This window comes from Corvus moneduloides, chromosome 6, assembly GCF_009650955.1.
Source record: "Corvus moneduloides isolate bCorMon1 chromosome 6, bCorMon1.pri, whole genome shotgun sequence".
NCBI lineage: Eukaryota > Metazoa > Chordata > Aves > Passeriformes > Corvidae > Corvus > Corvus moneduloides.
Window position 1 is genome coordinate 33,386,060 of NC_045481.1, and position 17,388 is coordinate 33,403,447.

Sequence of the window (17,388 nt, forward strand, 5' to 3'; positions counted from 1 at the left end):
TGCACAAAGAACATTTAAACCATATTTATAGTAGATGGATTCACATATAGAGGCAATCTAAGTTTTACTCAGAGGAAAACTGCACTAACAGTCCTCTCTTTTTCAACCATAAAGTTGATAGTGGTTGTGACATGTTTTTATCTTGTTCAATATAGTTTTGATCGTTTAAAAGTTTTACTACTTTCTTGGTTGGATGAATTTGCTGAATATTCACATAAGTTTAGGATGACACGGTGTGGCTTGCAAGTTTTTCTTGTCATTTCCAGTAGCTGCTCAGATTCTAAGATCTTACTATGTTTTCGTCTGTGTTTGTGGTTGACATTTTCATGAAGTAAAGTTCTTTTCAGACACAAAAGCAGTAGGGATACCTAGGGTAAAATACTTTTACAAATATGGAGATTTTTTTATATTTGCATTAATGTTGACTCTTGGGATTTTTTTTAAGCTTACAGTATAAAATTTTTGATCTGTAACATCAGATAACTTAAAAGAATATATCCAGAGTATATGACTGAGTCATTATTTCAAACTTCCAATTTTGTTCCACTCTTCAGGGGATCATATTAGTATAAAAGAAAATTACAGTTTTCAAGTTGAAATTTCCGCTTCTCCCATGCATAAATGATGTAAACCGTACTTAATCTTTGGCAATGTTGTGTGTCAAAGTCAAATGAAGCAGATTTAGAAGACCAAGGACAGATTTTTAATTATTGCCAGGAATTCATTTCAGTGACAAGAGGTGTTCAAAGTATTTCACTTTGCAAGATCATCAGTCTCACTGATGTTCAGTTCTTTCACTTCAACATGCAAAGTTTCTTTCAGAGTTATCTTTGATCGTGAAGGATCCTAAGGAACTTGTTACAGTACTTTTAAGATGAGAGTGTGGGGTTTTTTCCATCTTGCTACTTCGTTCCCTTCACTCCTTATATTCTGCTTAAGAGAAAATCTCTCTCTGCTTCGCTTGCTACTTTTTTGTCCCTTCCCTAGCTATCCATTGTTTAGTTACACTGAACCAGACAAAACCCTCAGTGCTAAGTTAGATCCTTACGTATTTGTAGTTGCCATAGGTAACTTTTGATTCCTATGTAATGAAAGTTTATAGGCTCTATCTAACAGCTAAAATGAACAAGCAAGTCTACTTTTCAGAATTTTTTTCAAGTCCAGCAAAACGGTCATCTCACCTCTCCACTGCTCTATCCGTCCATACCTTCTTTGTAACACAGTACATTTAATTCTGCTAGTTGGTCACTTTCTGTTACTTTCTGTCTCCTATGAAGCACTATTGTCTTTATTATTCATAAGTAGACATTCTCTCTAAAGACCTAATATTCCCAATGCAGAAAGTGTGACACGTGTAATTTATGTAAATGTTCCAGTTGCAGAGAATTTCTGAAATGAAATAGCCTAGAAGAATACATTAAACTTTTTTTTAAAGAAAAAAATGCTGATGAAAGTTGTTTCTCTGACAAAAAAAAATCTTATTATTTCAGTAATTTCTTATGCTTACTGCTAACAAAAAATGATCTATCATGAATGACCACTTTAATATTAAATGTGTACATTGATGTCCACACAGTCAAATGAATTACAAATTAATACTAAACCTAATTATGATTTATGTTTTCAGTCTAGTGTGTTTTCAATATAGAATTGCTATGTGAAGTAAGCACATTAGCAGATGGGAGCAGGTGGAGTTGGAAAGATGTTTTTGGTTTTTTGTCAATTACTGTTGTTACAAATTTTTCAGTAGAAATATTCAGTATTTATCAGTAAAAGATCAGGTTCCTTATCAGAAATTCTTAGTTAATAATAAGATGCTGTTCAAGTGTGTTTTGGTAAGCTGTAGTTTTATCCACAGTGTAGATATTTTGTGTTCAAGTGCATAATTTTTTTTCATATTGATTCTTACTGTTTCTTCTTAAGTTGGTCATCCAAGTGACATATGGCAAGTATGTGAATGTATTTTAAAGTTTGAATGCATATACTAAATTTCCAAGTGAAATTTGTTTCCTTTTTATTTATTAAGTTTGTATAAGCTGAAGTTTATTCTACCTAGGAACTTTCTTGAGCAAGTAGCAAGTGGCTTGACATAGCTGTTTAGCTGTGATTAGGTTGAGGAGCATGGAAAAGTGGAAAAAATGTTTTTAAAATTGTTAGGAGGATCTACATACACCCCAAACGCTGCAAGGGTTTCTTGCTTTTCTTGTAAAAATACACACAGACATAGTTAGATACTTGTTCCTGCTGAAACTTCCAATGTTTTCATTATTATTTCTGGGTTTAATTTCTTCATAATTTTTTTCAATGCACATTCCAGGATTACAGAAGATTATATTTAGTAAAAAAAGATGCTAATAGAATGTATATTTGAGTAGAAAGTAGCTGTAATTGCCTTAAGACAAATCCTGCTTCCTAATGCACATCAATCTACTGTATCCTCCTGGGTTCTTCTCAATACACTGCAGCACTGGTTTTCAGATCAATTACTAATTAAGATGCCAGAATATTTTCACAAAGTCATTACCTTTTTCCCTCATTGTTTAAAGTGTATTGTCTTGGCAAAACATGTGGATAATGGAGCGCTAGCAAGTTTTATTTTTAGTTTACATTTTGGTTACAAACCCTGGTAGTTGTTAGTTAACAACATGCTGCAGCTTCAAAAGTGAGACATTGTAACTAAGGGAGAAGCAGCTTGGTATGCTTGGGATATTAAAAAAACTCTCAGATACATCATAGTTACTAAAATCCTTTCAAAAATAGAAGATACAGTTTGCAGGAAGGTCAAAGACTTCAAGGGTAGTCTTTTGGGCATTTTTTGTTGGTACCAAAATAAAGCCATCAACAAGTCTCTGGAGAAGAAGAAGAAAGACTGGGGTAAAGTGCAGGCTGAACACTGTATTTCAGTAGAAGTACTTATTTGTCTTAGCTTTCTTTATTGAATATATATGCTTCAAGTAGTACTTTATTTATTCATACCTGGAGTCGGTATTAAATAGCAGCACCAAAATATAGTTCTCTTCCCTTATTCATGCTAAAGAACTGTTTATAGCAGTAGTAAAGAAGGATGTTAAAGTAATTGGGAATTCAGAACATCCAGAACAATTCTTGCAGTCGTAGAATCAGCTACTTTTCAGACCCGTTACATATTGAATCATACAAAGAAGCTCTAATGTGCAAAATTTCTCTACATTTGTATGTCTTAATAACTAGTTGATATTTATTAAGCTATGGAATTTCATTCGTTTCCTGAATCCAATGAAAACTTTCAAACAGGTCAAAAAAAGTTTCTCAGTCTTTCCCTGGAAATACTTTTTTTTTTCAAATTATAACCATTCTGCATGTGTATTCCTTCAGAAGGGAACAATCTTTCAATACATACATCCTGGCTCACACATGCATTGCATGAGTTCTAGTATGAGTTCTAGCATGCTAATGCTGCATCAGATTGTCAGTTCCTTCTTGAAATATTTTTTTCAATTAGCTTTGGAAGCACGAGTTTTCATTTCTTACTATGCTGTCTTCCAAGGCCGAGTGTTTTTTTCAAATTCTGGTAACTTCAATTTGTCATTTCTTTAAGATGGGGCAACAATGTGCATTCTTCTCACATTAGAAGCCTAACTGACATCTTTTCAGTTCCTGTCCAAAACAAATCTCTGGTTTGAATTCTGGTGTAACACAAGATGAGGGTTTGGGGGGTTGTTTAATGGTTTGGGGTTTTTTCATTGACGGCTGTGTAGTTACATCTGTCTTTCATCCAGTGTCTTCAATTAGACATTACTGTGAATGCACCTCTACAGAATTGTTTGCAAGCTACATTTTAAATGTATCTAGTTTTGGTTTTTTCAGTGATGCTTGTTGAGTTTGCTGGCACCTGATGATCCTTTTGATGTCTTGCTGAAGATGGCATCAGAGAAATATTGACTTCCCATCTCCATTCAGTCTTTTTCCTTGGGACTATTAGTTGCTATTACATATGTCAATTGACTAAATCCCGTTTCTTCATAAAAATGATTTCAAGAGTAAAACTGTGCATCTCATAGGCTGACTTTTCATATTGTCTTATGTTCTGTGTGTAGCAATTTGGTTTTCTTCTGTTCCTCTTCTTTAGTGTCTTATAGTCCATTCATACATTAACCTGATTTAATCAACAGCTCAACTCTGAGCTTCTGTTCCTTCACTGACTGTTGAGCTAATAAATTATCCACATCACTTATTGTTGTGTTCTTTTCTGACTAAATAATGTTTTTAAAATGTACCTGTGAGGATAAACAGCAATCTTCTAGTTTCTTTCATATTAGAGTAAACAGTTAATGATGGTGTAGCAAAATTCAGTGCCAGATGGTATAGGAGAGATAGGTGATGTTATTTTAAAACAAAAAGGATTTCATTCACCTTTTCATGTCTTTGTATTCACAAGCACAAAGATACATGCATTCAGTAGTCTGTCCAGCAACTATATGTGTGTGTCCAGCTGGAATGGTCAGGATAGCTTGAAATGATGGAGAGGATGTGGAGCACAGCTATGACATTCTCCACTTCTCTAGCATCTTTCTTATGCTGGTATCCATTAAGTCAGTGTTGGATGCCACTGACTTAGAAGTAGCCTTTTATACTCCTTAGGACCTGACAGTAAAGGGGATATTTGTCACTCCATCTGCTTCCACCTCTTGAATATGTTAGATTTTCTTGCTGTACTGTGTTCTCCTTATGTAAACCTGCTATTTATCATTCCAATTTCATCTCTCAGCAGCTCAACTCTGTTTTGGTCTGTAAATCATCTTAAGTTGTCTGGTTTTACTCATTTGGTATCCCCAGAAGCTGCATGAAGTGCTGTCAACTAAATGAACTACTAATCTGCATGCCATCAACATTTTTCTTATGTTCCCTCCACTATGCTTTCTGGTGCTTCCCCATCCATACATGTCCTTTCTCTTCTCTGCCACTCTTAATATGTCTGTTAGATATTCAAGGAGGATTCTTATGCTGAAGTCTATATTAGCTTGCTATTGAAGCAAGCATGTCACAGTTTGATATTGTATCATGCATAGTTTTGCATCATCCTCATCATCATCATATGCATTTCATGTACATTTTGGCTGGGGCAGAGGTAGTATGGGGCTACACAGCGCTACAACAAGCATCAAAAGCAGAAAGCAGCCACTAAGGAGCACTGGACTAATAAATACACAGTCAGGCAAGTGAGCCCCATGACAATCACAGGAGCCTGCTGATTATTATCTGAACAGAAATAACAGCTATAAATTCAATCTAGCACACTTCAATCAAATCTGTCATTATCTCAAACACTTTGAGCCCCATGTGTGGTGCCAAAAAGACTGTTGTGGTTTAACCCCAGCTGGCAACCAAGCCCCCTGCAGTTGCTCACTTTCTCCCCCACCAGTGGAGTGGGAGAGAGAATCAGAAGAGTAAAAGTGAGAAAACTCGTGGGTTGAGGTAACGCCAGTTTAATAGGGAAAGCAAAAGCACACACAAGCAAAGCAACACAAGGAATTAATTCAGTGCTTGCCATGGGCAGGCATGATATCATCAGCCAGCTCCAGGAGAGCAGGGCTCCATCACTCGTAACAGTTATATGGGAAGACAAACACCATCATTCCAAATGCCCCACCTTCCTTCTCCCAGCCTTACAGCTGAGCACAACTCCATACGGTGTGGGATCTCTCTCTGGCTGGGGTCAGTTGTTCCAGCTGTGTCCCATCCCAAATTTTTGTGCATCCCCAGCCCATTTGCTGGTGAGGTGAGGAACAGAAAAGGCTTTGATAGTGTTGTAAGAACTGCACAGCAATACCAAAACCATCTCTATATTGTTGACAGTGTTTCCAGCATAAATCCGAAGTATAGCCCTGTAGCAGCTACTGTTGCACAACAGGCAACTGAAGGTAGTCTAACAGCAGCAGGCAGGTTATGTGTTCACAGGAGCCAAAACTGATATTTAGACTAAGAAAGCTCTTTCAAGGCATGCATGTTGCTGTGATTAATCTATCATCTGCAGTAAAAGTTTGCTGATTCCATCATAGAAGTAACATCTGACGCAAGATGTGAGAGAGAAACAAGAATCTGAAGCCCAGACAATACTTTTCTCTTGATGTAAATATGCAATTCCCTTCAAGTGGTAGGTTCTTTAGCAAGTGTACTAATAGTCCCTGAAGTCCAGTTTCACCTTTAAAAAGGGTTTTAGGAAGTAGAGGAGTTGAAAGTATGTGGCACCTAGTGGTTCTATGATCTTAACTCTTATTTTGAGCAATATCTCATATTATTTAACATTATAGTGTGTGATACCATCAAAGATCAGCAAACTAAAAATAGATTTTCCCTTCTGCACAGCTGTCTCAAGCCTTGTTTTAGAATCTCACTATCTCATTGGTCAGTCTGCACTCTGTTGCCTTTTTCCTTTTGACTTAAATAGGCCAATCCTTTCTTGTATTCATTCCTCAGCCAGACAAACAAAGGGGATGCATAAAAATTTTTAGATTTCATTTTCATTAATTAAGTGAAGCTCCCTCATTTTTATGCTTTAAAAAAAAATTCATTCCAAAGTCTTTTCCTGCATCTGTTGTAGATTTCAACTTCCTTGCATGATCAAAACTGTATATTTTCTTATATGAGATTTTATCGGTCTTTTGTAGAATGGATTTATAATCTCAGTCTTTTTTCCAACTGGTAAGTCCTTGCCCCTGTATCAAAGAGCTTTGTTAGTTCAGAGTTTTGTGTTAAATTTCACTCCATTTCTCTTACAGCACTCCTAATTGTTATTGAATACCTGCTGATAAGATTACTTTAATATTCTGTAATGATGATGCTTCTCATATTTATCTGAGAGCACTCAAAATCATTATTGAACATACTAGATAGGGTCAGTTTCTACATCACTCAGTTGCAAAATTCTCTTTCACCTCTTCTGCTTTCAGCAAATAAAATTACCTTCCAATTAGCAATTTTCTTGCCCTCCCAACAGTTCTGCTTTTACTTCTATATGTTCCTGTCCTACATTTCGTGTTTATAGGAGCAGCTGCCTCATCAAATGTAATTATATTAATCCTCATTGATCACTATGCCTTTGTTCCTGTATCATGTATTACCATCCCCAATCAAAATTCACTAAAGGTATTATTTTTCATTACCCAGTTTACCACTGATGTCTTCCCAGCCTCAAATGATGGTATTTCTGCTTTCTCTTTTCCTATTTCTATGTTTAAGGAGACTTTTACTCCTTGTTTTGAATTCATTTAACTCCATTTTGTAATTAATAGTTTCTAGCTTAGACAAAATAGTATCTTTTATTTTCATATCTGCAAGGCTCTCTATCAAGACCTAGTAGCCTTCTTGGCATGTTTTTTATTCTTCACTCAAAAAAACAGAGTCAAAGTATTTCAATAATGTTTTTGGACTGTCAGAGTGGTACTTTAGCAAAAGGCTGATGAAAAGTGGTCATTTGTCTCCTTTGGTGCATAAAATTTTGTCTGTTGATACAGAAAAGTATATTTTTCAAAATAAGTCTTGTTTGAATTGAGTACCTCTTCACTTTCGATCTCTTGCATCCATATGAAAAACACTTCTCCTTTGAGAACAGATCCATCTTCGTGTAGTCAAGAAATCAGGCAATTTCATTGTAGTGTAAAACTGCAAAATTGTTCTTGATCTGGTTTTATAGCAAAGGCATTTAGCCAAAAAGTTAGTTGTTTCTCTGAAAAACAGATTGAGCCCATTGTAAGGCTCCTGTAGACCATTTGACCATTTACTCTAGAATATGTGTGTGTCATCAATTTGCATAGCACCTATAGGGTGCCTTCTACAAGGCACAGGAGACATAAACCTTATCTCAATTTTGGGAAATTTTTTTGTAATGACTCCTTCATATCAAGGTCTTGTTTCTGGTATCCTTTTTACCCAAGCAGATAAGCTTTCTCTTTTACAAAAGGTAGTTCTCAGAATCATGTTATCGTTGCATCTGCAACAATGCATTAAATGTGAATATAGTCTTTTTTTTTTTTTTTTTTCAAGAGAGAAAATACAAGGCATTTTCTTTTAGGACTTGGCCTGAACAATTGCTAGTAGAAATTGAGGATTTCTTTCGTCAAGGAGATTCTTACATCATCTTGATTATCCAAGTTTTTGAACTGTAGCTATATTTAACAAGTATTTCCCCAGAAGGTTTTGAGAAAAATGTACAAGATACTTTTTCTTTAGCATTCTTCTGCCAAGTTCCCATGCCTTATTTCTTGTCTGTAAAAGGAGGACTTGGTTATGTGGCCTAATGTCCTCACTTCTACCTATTAGAAGTGTGTAATCCTCATTCTGTGCCTCTCTATTACTCAGATGATTGTTTTAAAAAAAAAAAAAATTATGCACATGTTTACAGCCTACTGTGCACTGTGCCACCATACCACAGGAAGATTCATGCACTGTGTCAATGCTACTGTACTTCTTTGGTGTGCTCCTACTCTATCTGTTCTAAGTGCACTAAATGACACTTTACAGTACTTGGAATGAACACTAATCATTAAGCAGTTAGATGAAGTCAATTTATCTGGAAAGGTTCAAACATTACTGTAATCCCTAACATACCAAATCCATTCCATTAAATAGTCCTGTTAAATAGTATCAATCACTAAACATCAAAGTATCAACAAACGGTGCTAGGAAATGAGGGAAAAAGATGTGATGGAAAAGGTAATGGGTTTTAGAATCAAAAGACCATTTGTCACAATCGCTTTTCCAGACTTCCCATTCTAAATTTTTTAATACAGTTCATCTTGTTAAATTCAACTTCGCTTACCCCTCTAATTACCTCCTTTCTCACATGGATGTTAGAAGCACTTTATTTTGTAAATAAAACTATGTGAGGCTTAGGTCACTGCTTATCCAATTCTGTATTCTGGATCTGCAAGGAGTATTCAGTATGTGCCAAGTGCATTGCCTGTGTTTCAGAAATTTTTTATTTAGTTGTGCCTTTTTTGTTTAGTAAAATATTAATCAAAGATCGTTCTCCTTGTTTTAATTTTCTATAGCAGGAAAAAGGAGAAGGCACTATAGTGCTCCAGGGAATTGTCCCATTTTAACATCAGCAATCATTTTAACTTGTTCTGTTTGCTCCTTGAAGAGACTGTGTAAGAAAATAGTATTTAATTTTTTTCTACACTTCTGTCTTTGTAAAATTAATAAGCTGTAGCAGTACAAATTACGGCAAAATTCTGATGATGTGTTAAAATCCAAGTTCAAAATTGTATGACCATGAAGATACTGTTCCATTCACAGATGCCTCAAGATTAGGTGTTAGAATATGTTGTGATGATTATTAGTAATGGCAATAATGCAGATGCATCACCATTTTTATTGCACTCAAAATTTGGCTTTAATATCTGAAATTAATTGCCCCTATTTTACTCACCAATTTAGTTTCATTTTAAAAGGCAAAATATATATTATCTCTTTATAAAGGGTATTTATGAATAGGGTAGAATTTGATTTCTTCAATTAGTTTTCAACAGTATGTTTACTTGTTTGAAAGGAAAGGAAAGGAAGTGGTTATTTCTATTTCTGATCACTTTCACGCCATCATTGCCTGGTTTTGGACATGAATTTCTGTAGGTATTTATTGATATTTACACTTACTGAAATCTACGTACGTTTCAGTATGTTGCTTTTTATTTAAACTACCAATACTAGAAAAAGTCCATGAAAATCTGTATGGAAAAAGTCCATGAGAAAATAGGGATCCTTAAGTGAGATATTCAAAGCACTTATGCTTGGAACATATTTCTCTCCAATGGCTGTGTTGGAAACAGGGCTTCCCACTTGATTACCTTACAGTAGTTTTATGGAAATTGTTCTGTAAGAAACAGCAATGGGTTTGGCAAGATTTCAAACCAGCTGCTGGCTTTTTTCAAATTTGCACCATTCATTGCAGTTTATTTCTTAAGACTGCTTTTTTTCTTCTGTGTGTAGTTTTTCAAAATGTGAGGAGCGCCTTTGAGCAAGGAGTTCTTGTGTTTGCATGGCAGTTCTTTGCAACACAGGGTTTGCTTTATGAAGTTTGTAGACAGCTTGTTGGACAATGGTTTCACTCAACAGCACTGTCAGTATGGACAAAGATTGACCTTGGCCATTTACCAGGTTATTGTTAGTACTTGGCCATTTAAAGGTCATATTGTTTTAAGCTTCTGCAAAGTGACCTGAATACCAGGTCTTTCCACCTTAACTTAATCTTCTGATGTTGTCCTCTCACTGCTTTAATTGTTTCCTGTGGCATTAGTGGATACATCCTTTTCCAATATCCTTACCCACCCTTCCACTCCTCTTTCATAGTTGAACTCCTCAGGATGTATAAATGTGAGGAAATACATGTGACAAGATGTGTTTACACAGATTTTCCAAACACAGCCCTGTCTAGTCAAATGGATAAAATACAGGCTGTTACAGACATTTGAGAAGAAACCTTAGAGGCACTTGTCCTCTTCCCTTTAAAATCCCACTGCCCCATCTGTTTTCAGAAAGATGAGATCTTCCTTGTTACACTGAACCCCAATGCAAACATTTCTCCCTTAATTTTGGTGCTAGAAGTGATCAAAGAGAGCAGATATTTACTTTATAACCCTACCAGAGAGCTGGTTTGCTTTATAATCTACCTGTCCTGCCTTCAGATCACCTCTAAGTGATTTCATTGGTGCAACAGTTTTCTCCATGACCACAAGGGTATCTTTGATAGGAGCTAGCTTCGTGTCTAAAAATGTTTAAAGGACAGTGTCCTCCACTATATGCACTGTAACCCTATATCTGCTGCGGCTTTTAAAACTTAAGTTCAGCTTGGTACAGCAAGGCAAAATAGCGCATTCAGAAGTGAATTGTCAGTTTGGGAAAGGTATATAAAAAGAACACAAAACTTCACCACCCAGGACTAGGATGTTTTTATTTTTTCCTTAAATATGACCTTTCCTGCTTGCCAAGACAGGTTCCTGATATATGGGACTCTACCAGGAGCATGAGGTGCAAATTCTGCTTTCCTTTGTGGGGAAGGCCAGAGAATCACTGAGGCTGCAGGCAGAGGTGATGAGCGAAATGTGCTGGCAGACAGTGAAAAAATGTTCAAATGGGTCTGAAATGAATGTATTGATTGAAAATATTGATTGAAAGTATTGAATTGAGAAGAAATTGGATGTAAAGGTTGAGTGGTAAAGGTCTGATATAGACCAAAGCAATATTTGTGCCTCTTGAGTGATGAGGCTGCAGGGCTTAGAGTGTTTGAAGAAGAGTAGGGAGTAGCTCGGATGCAGGACGTAGCAATAGCATTATGAGAAAAGGAAGGGCTGTGGTCAGGAGGAAGTGGCAGAAAGGCAGCGTTGAGCAGGTAGAAGGGTTTGCAAACCTTCAGCTGTGTGACAGGAGAGTTGTCCAGCTGTTCACTGCATATGACAGTAAGGACCCAGCTCTTGTATGCCTACATATCTAGTTTAAATGAGATTTAGAACATTAAGTCACTACAAATAGAGGCATACTATGTAGTATTTGTAATTATTGTAGTCTGTCTTGCCCTGGCTGTGCATTTTATCTACCAACTTTTAGATTTGATTTCTGAACATTAAATTTCACTGAAGTCAATAGATGTTTTCAAAGAACTGGGCTGACACATGTTGGTATAAAATAACCAGTGTACAAAGTCTCTTGTGTAAGGACATGGTTATATTATCTTTGCCAATATGTGTATTAACAGAGCATTTGATCCTGTGATGATACTAGCTTGAAAATAGTAAGAAAATTGCAGTACTTTTTACCACTGCTTGTTCCACCTGCACTGTGTTTATTCCCCCATTTGCACATGGAACAGTGTGAGTACTAGTGCCCATTTGAAAAAAAAAAAATAACTGTGGGTAGTGTGACCAAAATTTGAGATGGTATGATAGTGATGTTTTATTGGCATTCATTAGCCTTCATGTACATTACGCTTTTATAGGTTTAACATTATTGAGAAGTGCAGCAACCTTAATAAAACTTCTATGCCATACTGTGGTATAATGCACAGGCATGAATATGTTTATTGGTTGAGAATGTATGTCATTGTTATAGGAGCCTGTATTCCCTTTGTTTGAAATATTCCCCATTTATTCAGGAAGCATCTTCTAATTGGTGTTTGTCTGGCATAAAACAACAGAAGTAAAAATACTTTCAAATGCAAATCTATTTTTTATGCATGGAGGTAAAAGTTATACATAATGCATTTTTTAACTTAAATTGATTTGCTGCTATATTAAAAATATGTAAAGCTCTTTGTTAGCAGTAGAAACTGCTCACTTGATGTAGAACACTGTTCTTATCAGAGAAGAGAATTTAAGTTGGAGTTTGGATTTCTGTATCAGAATTTTCTCCTCTTGATTAGGCAAGTAAGGGTTGTAAAAAATGCCACCTAGGCCAGAATTGTATTATATAATATTTGGAAGTTGACAGTCACTGTCCCCACCATCAAAGTTGTTCACAAGTAGTATGTAATTACTTCACTAAGTAAAATTACTTCTTGCCAGCCATCGAATATTTACAGTTTATTCCTTTTTTTTTCATTGGATGTCACTACCCTTCACTTATCTCCAGTTTGTTGTATACCTTGAACTTGATTAACATTCTTAAGGGTCAGAAAATGCATTTTCCATCTTCATAAGTTTAAATCTCCTTTGGATTCAGCTCCCTTACGTGATCTGGCCAATACATGATATTTTTTGTTCCTGGCTGACTGATGTGAAATCATTGCCAGTTGGGTTATACTTTGGAGATATGTTTCTCTGTTAATATGAATTGTGTGAGAAATTGTGTGAGAGATTTCAATAATATTTATTTGGAACACAGTGGTATAATTATATGTAAAGTATAGCTTTTGTAGTTTCTCTTCATCAACTTGACCTCCTCCTCTAGCTGAATGCACTTTATCAACTCAAGAAATCTCTAAGCTTTTAATACAGATTCCTGATGGCTTCTAAATATCCCTGTTCTTTATATGTTGTATTCTTTCAAAGCATACAACATATAAAGAATTACATATAGGTCATGTGGGGGCTGTTCAAATACATGCTGATTCATATTTAGTTTATCTTCTGGTATGTTTTTAATGTTTTTATCTTCTTAATGCATTTATCTTTAGGATCATTTTAATGCTTTTTTATACATCCGCCTACCTTTTCACTGAGTCACAAAACACCTCTTTATGCTGGGCTGGAGCTTATCCCCTTGTTTTTCTTCTGTATTTTGCATTGGTTAGTGGAATGGCCCTTGGGGAAAAAAAAAAAAACAAAAGCAGATTCGGGGTATGTTGTGGAATTCTGCTGAAGGAAGTAGTGAACCAAAGTAGGAACATCACATGTGCAGTTTTGCTTTAGATTTCCAAAACTGATCATTCCTTTCTCAGCATGGTGCCCTGCACTTTGAGATAAAACAGTAACTGGAAGGAAGTAGTGGCAGGTAAAACTGAAAAAACAGAGGAGGTCTTATTTTCTCATAGCACGTAGAAACTAGTGAGTGTCACTATTTCACATCCAAAAACTTCTTTAAAAATGAACAACTTCATAAATATTTATTAACCACATGTGTAGTCACATTGACAAATATGATGCAAGGAAGTTTTATTATTTAGGATTCAGTAGAGGATATTCACACCATTGCACTGCACATTCCCTAAGGCAACTAGGTAAGAAGCACAAGGGAACTTCCAGCTAAATGCAGTAAGAAGCCATGGCTGGAAACTGACAGGGACTATTTTTGTGGAAGGAAATAGAAAATGCTTGTCAGCACAGTTGCCAGGGATATGTGGTATAACATACCTGCCAAAACATCTCTTTGCAAACCCAGTGATGTTCCACAAGTAATATTAATAGTTTTCTTTATTCACCATTCATTGTTGATCTCTGCAGTAGTAATGAAGTGGGAGAACAGCTATGTTTTTCTTACGAAAAATATAATCTGAACTTGATTTGGATGCTGTGTAGTATAATCTCTTACTTTTGATTATCATAATTCCAACATTGCATGCCCAGGTCATCAAATAAGGTACCTGGCACCTTTTTAAACTACTGCTGTAAAAAATTTCCATAGTGAGTTTTGCATTTATTCAATTTCAGTATTAAGTAATTTAATCATATCAAAAAGGTGTTCTCATTATGAACCATTCATGTGTTGCCCAGGATTTTGGAAAAAAGTCTGACAGAGGTTTAGCTTTTTGATGAATGTGGATGGGAGAACACTTTTCTGAAAGACTTAGGTCCTGCAAAATTCCAATTTCTTTGTCAGAGTGTGAGCAGGGAAAATTTAGTGTAGCACAAATAGAGTATATTATCAGAAAGGGGAAGGACTCTAACATAAATAGTGTTAAATGTTTGAGGCTATTTCTCCTGTTGTGGAACTCTTTCTTGAAATAAATCCGGCAAAAGGTAGAGTCTCAGATTAGCTAATTGTTCAGAGATGTTCTTTCTTTATGACAAGTATAACTGATAGATTAGATATATTAGCTATGTATTAAAGGTTAGATCTTCTAAATTCTTTTTTCTGGAGTAAAATTAAGGAGGAAGAATTACAGGTTCATTTCTCATGTGCTCTATTAAGTAGAAGGTAGCGGAATAACACTGAAACCATATGTGAGACTTCTGCTTAGAAAACATTTTCTGTTCACCCATCTTCTAACAAATCCATTAACCATATTTGAGCATTCCTCTTTGCTCACTGGTTCTGGTTCCTAAGTTTTCTTTGACTGGCTTCCTATCTCATTCTACTCCAACTGTAACTCCACCTTGTTCTTCAGATATCAAGATAGGGATACCTGTAGCTGATTTTTAGCTATTAACTCCTGCTGTTATTCCATTGTGAATAAGAAAGGGGTGTAAATACAAGGCATTTATAAACTGTCAGTGCATTATACCTTCCTAGTTTCCTGGAATGTTCCCTACACAGCACCCTTCTTCCTTCATTGCATTGAGTATCTTCATTTATCACCTTCAGAGTGTTCCAAAACCCTCAAGTTTTTCAGGTAATATTTTGCCCATAGCTACTTGGTGTTGCTCCTGCGCCTCATCTCTTAATCCACTTATTTAGCTTGTGTTGTGGTATAGATACTTTTGATTTAGACCACTTACACACATCTTTCATCTTAATCTTTTCTATTTACCAGTGTTCATCTAAGATAGGGTTCTTGTGTCTAGCAGAGTTTCTGAAAATCAAGGAATGTATAATCCGTGCCACTTTCTGAATTGTAACTTCTAGATCATCCTACATTTGACCAGAGAAAGATAAGGATATTCCTTTTTGTCGTATTTGCCATGAAAAAGATACGGGGTTTTGTTCCTGCTGTCCCTTGCCTTCTTGGTAATACCCTATTTAATTCCCAGAGCAGATGTAGTATAGTTTGTGCAATACTCATATAATTCTGATTCATCCCTTGAGAAGCATTCAAGTTGCACTCTGCAATGTTCCTGTAGAAAACATGCTGTCATATATATTAACTGTGCCATAGATGTAAAACAAGACTTGAACTTAGACTATCTCCTTGTAAATTATATATGCAAGCATTTAGAACTTCATTGGTCTCAGTGTACACATTGTACATGTATTTCTATCTATATTTTGAAGAAAGATAGACTAAATAATATTAGTTATATTCACGTATAAAATCTCCAGTCTCATTTCTGTCTGAGTCCTAAACTTTCAGAACAACTTGAGCAGCCACAATTGGTGAGTAATGCAAGAAAACCTTTTTCCCTGAGGGGCAATGCATATTGCTGTCACAACTTTTCCTCAAGTTTCTGTGTTATGTAGCACTTTTCTTAATGCCCTAGTTCCATATCATTATGTAAGATTATAAGCATTTATTTTTTCCTATTTCTCATTTTCCAAACAAACCTAAATTTATTATTCATTTTAAAAGTTTCAAATTGGAAAAATGAATCGCAGTTCTACTAGATTATGTCTTATTATCTGGGACTGGTAGTGCCTCAGCCAGGATATTGGGAAAGCATCTTTGCTGTAGCTCATGGTGTTTTCTGTTCAGATAAGGATCTTTTTCCAAATCGAGGCATACCTTTTTTCCACAATTAGGAAATACATAGCTGATATGTAGTAACTCAGTTACAACTGCGTGTATTTTAATTGAATGTGTCTTCTAAAGGAGACATAGTTTATTTAAGAATGATGGTTTCTTCTTGGTCTATATACTAGAATTGATTGGAGATTTACTTGGAGTCCCATGATAACAATAATGTGGGTGTTTCACTTGAGAGATCAAATCAGGTGCTATTTTAATGCCATAAGACCAGGGAAGGAAAGCAACAATTAACATAAATGTTTCCAGTGTATTTTGCTAATGGACATCCTAAAAGAACTAAATACTCAAATTGTTAAAATGTTTTTTAGTTGCATTGTTTTATTGAGAATCAAATACAAGTAAAAATCCAAAGCATCCCATTGACTGTTTTTTGAATAGGAATTTCTCTGTTTTGCATGGGTCAGGTAAAAACAAACAGGACAATTTAACTTGTGCCTTGCTAGTGTGCTCCAGAGAGCATAAAGCACAGTTGAATTTCCATGGTTCATTCAATCTTTGGCTTCTTTGCTGAGTTTTCTTAAAGACAGTTACCGTGATTTGAAGGGATTCACCTCAGTTGTGTGGAATTTTGTTTTACTTAAGATAATAAAAGCTTTCAGTTCAGTCTTGGCTCAGACTAGTAGGATGTCACAAAAGTAATTTTTATTGTCTTCTACCTCTCTACTTCAAATGACACATGCTCAGTTTATCAGTAAAAGAGGTTTATTTACCAGATTAAGAAATTCTGAAAAGAACTTTTGCTGTAAATGAACTTTTTTTTTTTACATGCTTCTAAAAATATGAAGCCTTTTGAGCAGCTACCTCATTTGTTTATTCCATCCTCTGCATCATCTAGGAAAAAAACATACATAATAAAGGAAAAGTAATCAGATAGGAGATGTTGGGGATCATATACATAGTGTATTTAAATATTTAAAATAAATATCTAATGTTGGTCTGGCATTAAAATTTTCTGGTTGGGCAGCATAATTTTTAACTGGGAATCTTGACAGCAGTGGCTAAAATCTCTAGGCCTGGGCCAATAGGAATCTGTATTCATTCTGTCAGGTATCAGTCATGATACTTGCAGGCTCCCAGTTATAGCATAACTCTGCTCATATGATTTGTAGAAGGTATAGGGTGGTTTTTTCTTCAGTTAGCATTTTAGAACTTCATTATTCTTAATATCCAAATCAGACAAGTAACATGTATTCTTTCAAAAATGTTAGTGAATTCAGCATGCAACGTATGTGCCAGATTGGTAATATACTGAGAAAGACGTGATCAACAAAGCAAGTTTAAAATGCCATGATAAAGCG

At 35.5% G+C, this 17,388-nt stretch overlaps 1 protein-coding gene across 23 annotated transcripts in view; it reads left to right on the top strand.

Annotated features, from left to right (window-relative positions):
* GPHN (gephyrin) overlaps positions 1–17,388 on the top strand; it is a 289,830-nt gene that overhangs the window by 196,199 nt on the left and 76,243 nt on the right. The gene's annotated exons all lie outside the window — the stretch shown is intronic.